At 36.3% G+C, this 12,361-nt stretch overlaps 1 long non-coding RNA gene across 1 annotated transcript; it reads left to right on the plus strand.

The window, feature by feature from the left end:
- The first annotated feature begins 4,603 nt into the window (after nucleotides 1–4,603).
- LOC139690877 (uncharacterized) lies at nucleotides 4,604–8,827 on the plus strand. The gene is made up of 2 exons (XR_011701518.1): nucleotides 4,604–4,962; nucleotides 8,407–8,827. It is a non-coding gene; the product is annotated as an uncharacterized lncRNA (long non-coding RNA).
- Nucleotides 8,828–12,361: the final 3,534 nt, after the last annotated feature.

Here is a 12,361-nt window from a genome sequence, read left to right on the forward strand (position 1 = left end):
CCTTAGGGGTTGATTTTTGTAGGTATCAATACTTCAAAGATCACAATCGGAAGAAACCTAGTATCGCAAATTTTTAAGGTAGACGGACGTCTTGTCATGTTCATAGTACAGATTTCCTGACCAGCTCTCATCTTCATCCGCAGAAATCCCCCTTGGCCCACTACACGACACCAAGAAGTTGTATGGCAGGGAGTGCAACCACCAGGCGGTAAGGGTTGAAAGAGGTAGAGTATTCTTGAAAGTGAAAAAGACTTCCAAGTGAAATCTGAAAAGGACATGTGTGCTGATGTCCACATATATTGATGAGAGCAGTGAACTTAGTTTTAAGCAAATGCTAAGTTTACTCATTATATAAGTTTTCAGGTATAATAAAAAGGAAGCGATGAACATTAACCAGCTACGATACTGATACAATTCTATGAAAAACTAGAAAGTAAGAAGGGGAAAGCATTTTAAGCTACGGCCATGCAAATCGAAGTTCCCACCACTGACGCCGCAAATGGAAGGTGTACCTTGCTGATGGCAGCTGACAGCATAAGGAATCACCCCCGCTGGAAGGGACCAAAGAGGGGATCTTGAAAGCACAACGAAATACGGTTCGAGTGTTTTAACATGGACTCCGTGTTATGTAATTCCAGCCCAAATCGGCCATACGGGAAGGGATTAGCCAACAAAACTACGGAGATCAGCGTTAAGGACCAAAGTGAAACTATAAATTTCCTAGACGTTGCGGGTGGCAAGTGGCATTCTTATTGGCTATAATTCTAAAGTTATAATCCCGTATTGTCCGTGGGAAGGAGTCCTTGAGTCCGCTAGTTCTGACGTCCATTTCTCGAATTTTATGTTTATGATCCAAAACACTAATTTACTCGTATGCTGGAATACGATTAATTGATGATACTTCCGCAGCGAAACAAACGGTTCTGAATTTATTTAATAAGTTCAACCTAACGTTGAATCTACAGTAGATTTAACGTTAGGTTGATTATTAATGTAGATTAACTTGAATCTACCTTTCTCTTCTCATTCCCAACCCAATTCTAGAAGTAATTTAGTAAAAGGCGAAAGATAATTGGACTGGATTCCCTTCAAGCAAATAAATCTTTCGCCTACTACTCTAGCAGTAATTCTGTGACGCTTTCCGTTATGTCGAAACAGTTTTCAACAATTCCGGCCTCCCTGCATTGAATTTTCTCTATTTCTCGAATGAGGGATTTTTTCGTTTGATCCCATAAACTACATGAATATTATTAATTGCTGCCTGATAAGAGCGTGGTGGCTGCATTTCTTGACCTTATATTCACTCCAGCAAACACTGCGTCTGTTGAACCCCAATTATTTATTTACTTGCCCGCACATTAACTAATGCGGAGCCCTGTGATAAGTCATTAGAGACAGTCACACCTGGGTATTTTGGCGTACCAACCTCTTCTAGATTACCTCCAGGAGGTTTGTGCACAAACCACGAGGACCTATTTAAAAAATTTACCACCGAACATTTGAAATGATCCAATTTTTAAAATTGTCTTTATCTGTGTGGTTTTCCAATTCTTTGGGACCTAGAATTCCGCAAGGGATTTGTAAAATAATACTTCAAGATTTGGCGCTATCTTAGGAGTTGTTTGTTTAAACACCCGACCCGGTATATTTTCGAGACTTGTTAATTTAATTTATTGTTGATCTCAACTTGTTGTTTTAAGTGACAACGAGATTTGTTGGATTTAATCTATTTTAGCTATTTGATAATCCTTCATTCGCCCACTGTTACATAGCAAGGTAGCGACTGCGCATGGTTTTACGATTATATTTACATATTTTTTTTGCAGGTTCCCCTTACCTTTCCCCATCCATTTGAAAAACCCTAACCCCCTCATCCCTTATTCTTTCCTCCTGGTGCTGCACCCCCTGCCACACACCTTTTTGGTGGCTTGCAGGGAATTGATGTAGATGTAGCAAATCGTTCGGAATGTAGAATATCTGGGAAATCCTCGGAGGCAATATACATAGTTCGTGAAAATACTTCAGAAGGATTTTTTGATCGCATTAGGTTTTCTCTCGCCATCAAGCCACATAGCCCCTAACAAAGACTTAACTAAGTTATAATGAATTAATGGCACGATCCAAACTCACCGCGTCGATTACCAGCTGTGAAACTTACAAGTATGATGACTACGCGATATATTAGTAGTACTAACAATTGTAGAAGAAGATACTCGACTTTGGAGGCGATGCCCATCACAGAGATAGTTGGCTCGATGTACACAAAATAAAGAGAATAGTGGCGGGGAATTACATAGGATGGAGAACCATTAGCTTACCGTACACGGAAGACATATGGGTGCCCAGTTACGTAACATTTTATAACAACCCATTTCATAGTTTTAGATCATGTTCTCCCCCTACAATGAGGAATGCCCTCCGTAGGAATTGAAATCGTGCCTTAGAAGGGGAAGATCAGGACAAAAATCCTAGACTGATCAGTTCTAAAAAAAGCTAGAGAAAATTATTGTATTAATTTATACCGCCAGAATGTTGCTCTTAGCCTGCAATATGGACTATCCCATGGGTTGACTATATTTTACTAATTTGTCAAAGGAATACTTGCATTGCTATTTTAATTCAACTAGAAGCTTTTACAGATATGTTCCCATCTTAACGTAAAATAAAAATTAAAAATATATCAGCGTTTCAATTTTTTCTCTTATCTTATTTTTTAAATGTGCTTTCTAGGTTTTCAAAATCTGAGTCATTAAATGAAATAAGGTCGGAAGCAGTTGATTGCATTACCTTCATTTAACGTGATTTTTCTTCGTGAGACAGTTATTTTCGAAAAAATGACACAATGACGCAAGACATTTGTTTCAAAATATATTTTCACACGTTACATCGCCCACGCATCGGTTTTAACGCCCTGGCCCAACTCACCACGCCAGCCCTTTTCTTATGGCATTACCGAGCACTGGCTACGACTAATGCTGTGAACAACAAGCATTTAAAGGGAGACTTTCTACATCACACGTCCGAAACAGAACCACCCTCAAGTAAAATGCTAGAAATAGTCACCATCTGTTCCGATTTCAAGAAAATTCAAAAAATAAATTATTAATAAACAAGAAATAAGTTCATTCATCTCAGTCTACAAAGGTATATATTATTTTAAGATCGATAGTGAACAACAATCAGTCACCATCCCCAAACAAATCTAAACATGAAATAAATATGGAGAAGATAACAATATAGTATACTGATTCCACAAGCAGAAAGATAATCAACTATCATTATTGCACAATAATATTTCGAAGCGATCTCTGTTTGTATGACCATAGAGGTATAGACTGGCTTTAATTTAATTGTAATACAAAATTGTAAAGAGGATAAAGGCCCACAGTTTATTGGCTTTTAAATGCATTTTTAGATGCGCTGAACTGCTTGAAACGTAGGTCAAAGTCTTTCTTCCTCGCTAATTTGATTTTTGGAGTATCTTCATCTATTGGGAGTGTCATCGCCACGGCTCTTTATTGACCTGTGACGGTGCTTCGACGGAGCTGAAGGAATGGAGGAGGCATGAAAAATATACGAAAAACGGAAAGAAATATATACATTTTAGACACGATAAAAATATATTTTAATTATAAATTTGTTTGGTGTTTTTGTCTTTCTTCTTTAGGCAATTTCAAGAAATAATAGAGAACTCCAATCCGCCGGAAACTTAACTTCCAACAACACTGTTTAACCGTGAAAAATTTTATTTTTAATGCTACTTAGGTACATGAAAATTGTGATTTGGATAATGTTTGGTCTATAATCACTGCATTGATTACGTAATTATTTAACGATATGCATATCTATGTTCTTTATAGAAAAATGGCTTTTCATAGCGACACTTTCATTGTACCTTAAAGCCTAAAAAAAACTTGATTATTAGCAAACATTGGTGGAAATTGGCAACTGCTGACTTCTTATCAGTTGAATATTATCTTAGCGGTAGTTTGATGATAATGTTGCTCAGAACACGCGCGCACACTTCTGGCAATTAAATCATAGCATGAGCTGGCATACTCAGCGTCCCCAGGTAGCAGTTTCGTCCAGTATTATAGGAGAGAAAGAAAATACGGCGCATTTTCAAAATATGGTCAATATTTATCCACTATAATACTGAAATTAAATTTGCTACTTCAATTATGCATTCCAGAAAAATGAAATTGGAAAGTAACTGTAAGAATAGACGCTATTGTACAATCGGTAGAATATTAATGACAGCGTGTATATGTTATACTAGTTGGCTAATTAGCAGCATGCACGTTTAGCAGTAATTATTGTTTGTATTATAAGAACCTAATGTCTCTACGAAGAATAAACGTGTGTAGTTCATTGTTTACACTCCTTAAATGAACTCACCGGCAAATTGCAGTAAGAGTACACGATGTTCGCGGCATTGAATCTGCATGCGCGATTTAAAAGTCAATATGTTTTTTTTATTTCTATTGCTCTCGCGGACCGACCTCGTTGGCGTTACTTGGAAAGAGCCGAGAAGAATTCATGGGTCGTCAGGCGCGCGCCGTATACCGACCGGTCTCTCTCATGGTCAACCGATGAAGCAACGTCGTATTCTTCTAAAATGGTTTCGCATTTCCCTCTGCCATCGGACGAAGCCCATGAAAAAGTGTCAAGTTAAAATCATGTGTCCCAAAGGGTGAGCGAGGGACACATCGCGTTCAATCTATGTGGTAGGACCTGCGGTTTTATTTTTACTATTCTCTGCGTCTGGCAGACGCCTCAATGAATTAAAGGGAAGGTATTCAGCCAATGAGAGACCACACAAGAGTGGGGGTGGGATGATGCGCTTAGTGGAATATAAATGTAGCAAGTCTGCTTTTTTAGTCAGAGTAGCCATAAGCCTTCCTCAGCATCCACACGAAGGGATAAGGGAATTGTGAAGCTTCCTCTGGTGCTTTCTTCCTTGTGAGTGTGAATTGTGTCTTATTTTACTAGAGGGTGATTCTGTTTCGGGCGTGTGATGTGGAAAGTCTCCCATTAAAGCATATCGAGTTTTGATATATTTTCTGTTATTAATGGAAAACGTGCGCATTATATATTACACGCGTGTGCGAATACTGTTTACACTTTGGAATTGAATATTTTTGAAATCGGAATTCAGTATGTGAGGTTGGTGGTCATTCTTCGAGAGAAAATGAGAGATCAGAAAGTCAATTGAACCGTTTCGGAAATTTCTCAATAGCTACTAATAGATAAAATTAGATATTTGTAATTTATGCAAAAGATAACTAAATGGTAATATTTCTTCAATAAATTAAAAGTTATATAAAGAAGATCTTCGCCGTAAAGTTTTGGAAGAAGACCACCGTTGGTTAAAATATGACTTTGGCATTAACTAGGTTTTAATAAAATAGATTTCACAACAAGTTTCAGTCGACCTTTTATTACGAATCACATAATGTACTACCAGACCACTCGAGCTGTGTCATCGTCTCCAATACTCGTGTATATATATATATATATATATATATATATATATATATATATATATATATATATATATATGTGTGTGTGTGTGTGGGTGTGTGTGTGTGTGTGTATATATATAATATATATATATATATATATATATATATATATATATATATATATATATATATATATATATATATATATATATATATATATATATATATATACTGTTCCGTGGAAGAATCTTAGGCCGCTGTTTCTACTTTGCTTCTACGTGCTCGTTTTGCAACGGAAATACAGCTCGCTAAAAAATTCTTGGAAGGAATCCTTCACTTTCAGTGCATTATCAATAAATGGAAAGCGCTCAAGAACATATCAGAACTCCAGTTAGTTAGAATGAGAACTTTAATTTAGTTTTTTCGACAAATAATTTGTCTGATACCTGAAAAAGAGAAATAACCACATGAACTACGTTGATATCTCAAGAGTCCATTGAAATATTATTAAAAAACGGCAGATTTTGGATTAAAATCTCGAAATAACTTTAATTTCTCACCTTAGCTACCTTACCAAATTTTCTAATAACATTTTGCGCAAAATTGCACTCAATTAAAATTGAGATTACATCTACATAATACCCCGCAAGCCGCCGCAAGGGCGTGTGGCGGGGGTATTAGATAATGAACTATCATTTAATCGAGTAGTTTAACGTTGTTAGTCCGCTTTTTCAGGATCTTGAATAAAATTTTCAAGAAATGAATGAAGATTGACGAATTTGAAAGGAATAACGGGATTAAGCTAATAATGATACCATAAGGTCGGTTTGGCTGACCGGAAAATTTAAAGGGGCAACTGAGACAGTCCCTCCCTCATTTCATAATCTAGGTAATTGGCTTATCTGTCCATCTTCATCCTCGCCATAGCATTTTCGCTGCCTTGGCATTTTTTTACAATGTTACCTTTTGAAGAGTTCGCGATTGCTTAACAGAAAAGACAGAGCCTACTTTTTTGTTAACATATTAAAGTTTGATTGTACTGATTCGTATTTTACAAAGTTTATCATTGCCATTCCATTTAGGAATACGAGCAATACCCCTCGCACTATTAGGGGTTGAAACTGTCACTAAGCAACCATTTTCTTATCTGAAACGAGTCAATTTCTGATGCATTATAAACATTTATTTTGGAACAGCGTATTACGCGCCTATTCATTTGATAAAAAGTTAACTTGAGTAAAGTAATTCAAGCTCTGAAATGATTGAATTTCCAACTCGTATAGATTTATTTAATATCCCCCATCGAGCTGAGTAGATTCGGAAAAACTTGGCATTCTTTTAGGAGGAGCGCTGTATCTTCCTCCAATAAGCACACACTACTTCTATAACTGCTAGTTCAAGTTTTTAGCAGTTAATAAGAATATTTACTCACAATTATTTTAAATTGTAATTTTGAAGAGTGTATATAGTAAGAGTGATTTTTCATTTTTCAAACTCAAAAATAGTCCCTGGAGGCGCATTTCCGTCGGCCAAATAATTTACAAGTTTTAACAGTGACACTTTCAAAATTACATAGATTTTATTTATTTTCAGGAAGTGGGTTCAATTTAATGTGCCAACTTCATAATCTATAATATTTTAACGTCATGTCTGAACATATGTAATACAGCTAAAATACTTAGAGCGTGTTATTTGAGGTGTTCCTGATCAAGCTTATATATTATATGCAATGTATTATTTTTGAAAACTACTTCGCTCAAAACATTCATGCATAGAAACAGAGTAAGGACAAACATACCTAGTGTTGATGTTTCGATGGCACAGCTATCATCTTCGTAATCGTGAATGTTCTTCTTCTGTGTTTCTGTGTATAAATATTTTAATCAGAGTTCATACATTTACGTCGTCACTGAAGGGCGATTTTTTCAAAAATTTTTATACATAAATATACGTATATAAATAAACATATGAGTGTATGTATACATATATTAGAGAAAGGAACTGGCCCCCCTACCCTGATGTGCGAATTTCGCACACCGTCGGGCTTAGTACTGGATGAACTCTACCATCATCTACCAAACCGACTTTCGGGTTGAATACTGTCTATGGTTTATATATATATATATATATATATATATATATATATATATATATATATATATATATATATATATACACACACACAAACATATGTGTGTGTATGTGTGTATGCCTGCATGTGCGTGGAATTCGCAATCACAGGGCGAAAAGAAAATCAGATGTGAACGCTAACGTTGAGTTCTACTTTCCTGCACGGGAACAATGAACCCTCCAGCTATCTATTTAGTCCAACTCAAGATGCTGTAAATATGACTGAGAAAGTGTTACCTTCCACTCTTGCCTGAAAAACTTTTTTTTTTGGGACGGTTACTTAGCGATTTCGAACCCACTGATTTTCCATACTTATAATGGAAGTTACCGAAGTGGTTTGTAGATAAGTTCTATTATCACGATTTCCTTCGCGTGTCGGAAAATTATGCTACAAAGACTTTATTACCCTTGAGCGATAACAGAAACTATACAAAAGATTATTTAGGATTCAAAATAATTGTCTTAATGAAAGCTTTTTTTCTGTGCTCTTTTCTTCTTCCCTCTCCAGGAAGCTTGTTACAGATTGTTTCATGGTGCACGTAACTAGAAATTGATTACTATAATGAAATGCAAAAATGTATGATTCAAAAATTGGCATAGATACCGATAGCAGGAAAGTAGTTCGACGGCGCGTAGAAGTTTAAAAAGTTACCTCAACAGAAGACTCTCGTGACTATATTTAATAAAGGCATTGGAAATTCGGGACAACTCTATTAATATTTTATGCCGATTCTTCTGCTTCCGTGTAATATAATTAATATATTAAATTTTCCATTTCTCTAATGTTATGTTTAAATATTTGCATTTTCAGATACAGCTTGCCCTCGTTGATATCTGATTGCTTGAACGATGCAGAAATCCAACTACAGCCACGGGCAAGACGGTCGTCAACACAACCATTGCTGGAATAAAGACAAAGACAGCAAGGGAGATTCTCGAGAATCGAAGTGCCAATGGTCCAAAGATTCTTCTGATAAGAAAACGGGCTGGGGTGCCCCGCATGGCCACCATCACGAGCACCATCATCACCACCATGATCACCAACACGGTTCCGATAAGTCCCACGTCCACCATTGCAGTCATGGATCAAAAAAGAACTGATTGAGCTGGAATCGCGGCAACCTCCTCTCACTCATACCCGGATGCATTTCATGATTTTTCAGGCTGATGCTTCCAATATTAATTTCACATATGTACATCAATTTGAATAAAAGTATTTCTTTCCAATTGAATGGTTTGAAGCTTGATACTTTCCGAAAATTGCGAACATGACTTCTTTGTTCAAAGTCTAGATTACCGGAATAACGACGAAACCGTGATGAACATTTTTTTAAGCTGTAAAGCGTGTAAAAAATTTGTCACAGGATGTGTCATTTCGTTGTATATACCCCTGATATTATTATTTAAGCGTCATGAGAGTGGCGTTACAGTTAATTTCATATTTGGTTATATTGAACGTAAATACGAGTTTGTTTCATTGTGCTATTTTTCTCGTTTGATAAGAACTTATGATAACTCACCGTGCTTGCCTATACGAATTCTTTAAAATCAACGGCAGAAAAGAGGTAATTAAGAGAGTTAATGTGGATTGCCTATTGTGCAAGAATCCAAATAGCGTACTAATATTTCAACAAAGTTCATGGCAAATATCACTTCATCACAATTCATAATGGGACGTCATTTATTGCCCCAAATTTGCTTTGTAAGCCCCCAGTGTAACCATGAAATAGGAATCTTCCAAATCTTATCTGTCTATTTGTTTTGAGCGCGAAACGCTGAGATTTACGTGTATATCACATTTCGTCTCTGGGCATACACACAATGAAATTCATCTAATTAAGGGCAAGTTATGGATGTGACTAGTTGAGAATTTTTTTTACCTTATAATTAGATTAAAATCATTTCAATTTAATCTAAATAGGTTATCATTAAAACTGTTGATATGTAAAGGTAAACTGACTAACAGAAAATTTGTCCATTTTAAGAATAAAAATAAAATACATATTTCCATCGTTGTTGTCTAGATTAACAAAGAACCATTGGTGTTTATCACGTTGGCCTTGTCTGCTGAGTGTGTAGATGAGTGGTGGTAACCCTAAGTCTCTTCTTCCCAAGTCACGTTTTAGGAACGCGTCTAAATTTTAATCCTGTTTGAGGGACATTGGTGAGTGAAAGGCAGAAACCCGCTAAGTCACAATCTTCCCTAATTCCTCCGAAAGCTTTCTCGGTCGTAGGGTGAGACACCGCATGAAAATCGGGGGATGGGTGAGGTGGCGAACTTAGGAGATAGAATTACACGTGTTTCCATGTAAAATCCTTAATCGCTCTTTATTACTGGCAGAATTTGTCCGGCAAAACGAACTTAAGACGGAAACGTCCATATTTGAAAAGGCCTTTGGAGGAAACCGTCCTATCACCCACTCCCTAAGAACAACCATGTATTTATCCTATGTTAAATTCCCGAAGATTTACCGAAAAAAGGCCTTTTACACTTTTTCTTCAAGGCCGGCTTAAATTGATTCGAAATATGTCGATTACATGAAGCAATGGAAATCATGCTCGACATCAGATCGAACTACGCAAATTATTTGCCTCATCAGCTGCTCTGACCTCACAAGTACTACAAACATTACAAGATTTATTTTACAATGTTTGTTATTTCATTTGAGCCTTATACGAGATGTAATTTCATTTTTTGGCAATTAATATCTTAATGATCAAAATCCACTCCATCTCCGACCTGAAAGATGGCTAACTTATTATATGAAACAATTGTGAACTGATTGAAACCAATAAATATGTGTGTAAAGTATCGATCTTAAATCAACTAGAATCTATTTAATATTCCAATACAAAAACCTATTCTTATACTTCCTCAAAAGAAAGTTTAAGTCGTTGTAAACAAAAGGGATCAATAATTATTTATTTTTACTAGAAAAGAATAACTTGCAGTTGCATCATCAACAATACATTCTACGATCTCTGCCGTTTCATTGTAATAACATGTATTGACATAATATATCGCGAGTCTATCCGATGATTCAACGTAAGTTTAAAATAGAGAATCTATGCTCAATTAGAACCAACATTTTCCTGCTAGCATCTTTTGTTTGCGTTAGCCGCAGCAGATGTTCGTGCAGTTGTTTTTGACCGAAAAGTAAGACCACGTCGTTATGACATACAGGTAATTTCACCGGGAAATAAATGATGGGTAACTGATAAATTTTAAGAAAGTTGCGTAAAGCTGAAGTCAAGGCAGCTGACACTAAAAAAAATATGGTAGGTATACTCAGGGTCACGTTATTGTTCTTCAACGGAAGAAAAGATTAGGCAGGAGAGGATGGATAGATAAATAGTCGTCTTTATTTTAGGGGGAGAGACTCTGGAGTCTCGCTCTAGGACGGGCGCCTGATGCCATAATAATGAAATGCACATTTTTTTAAGGTTGCCTTCGGGATATTTTTATGATAGCGCCAATAATTAAGTAAAATGTGGGAGGAGCGGTCCATATTTTACAGAGCTTTCCAATGGGTAAGGGGGATACAAAAAACTAACTTAAAGACAGCCCCTGAGTTGGGGATTAAGATGGGGGTTACAGTAACCCACAAACGAGCGGAAACAATGAAAACTATTCATAATGACAAGGGTTCACACTCTTATAGATGTCCTAATGGGACAACAAACAGATCTTCTTCCCTTCATTCCGTTCAACATCATCTATCCTACTCTTGCCCTTTCCTTGCCTCTCTATCACAGTCCTCAATATTCCATTGCCAACCAAAACGCTCAACATCCACCTTTCCTGCCTCTTTTCAATTTCTCTCAACAACCCTCTTTCCTCCCCTGCCATACCTAGCACTTCTTTGTTTGCTTTCAATTCAGTCTACATACCTTTTACATCCTATGCCACACATATAGGACTCCTCATATCCCATGCAAGGAATTATCTCTCAATTGCACTGTTACTCAACAAATTTATATTCCAAAGAAACTGCGGGAGATGCTGCAACAGTAACTTTTAACAGAGTAATCCGCTAATCCGGTCAAGGCTAATGATTTTTACCCTCTGAAATTGTTGCATTGAACTTTATATTCTTTCAAAATTATCTTCAAAACCAGAAAATGTAAAATTTGAGTAAAAATGGGTGTTTCCCCATCAATACAAAATGAAATTTGAGCATTTAAAATATTAGACCAACCTTTACTAAAATATTTGTAGTTGTGGTCAGTCAGAGTAATCATGTTAATGCCAATATAATTCAATTGGATAATTAAAGGAATTGAAATTAAATAAGGCTATGGGGATGGATCACATCCAAGTGTAATTACTGAAGGGTTTAGGAAAATGTGGAAGGAAGGGTTTTTAAGGTCTAATTTGCAGTATTTATTAGGGAGGAATTTTGTCAGATCAGCGTTAGTTCATATACCAAAAAAGGAAAATGTAGTTATTCATGAGGACTGCAGAATAATCAGTTTTGAATTCACCTGCAGCTAAAAATATTTCTCAAGATAATCAATAAGTGGATGAAGTAAGGTAAATGCTTCTTTGGGGGATGTAGAGTTTGGCTTAAGAAAGGGAAAAGGCATGATACCTTAGCAGCAATAAGGCCACAAACACAGAGGAATATAAGAGTACAATCAGGATGTATTTGTTAACTTAATAGATTTACAGATGGTATTTGATAGAGTAAATTGGCTACAATTAATGAATTTATGTATTATAGACAATGGAATTAAGTAGATTTGGAAGGCTAGGTAACTAATCC

This window comes from Hetaerina americana, unplaced genomic scaffold (genome assembly GCF_022747635.1).
Source record: "Hetaerina americana unplaced genomic scaffold, ioHetAmer1.1.p SCAF_3, whole genome shotgun sequence".
In the NCBI taxonomy this organism is placed as follows: Eukaryota; Metazoa; Arthropoda; class Insecta; order Odonata; family Calopterygidae; genus Hetaerina; species Hetaerina americana.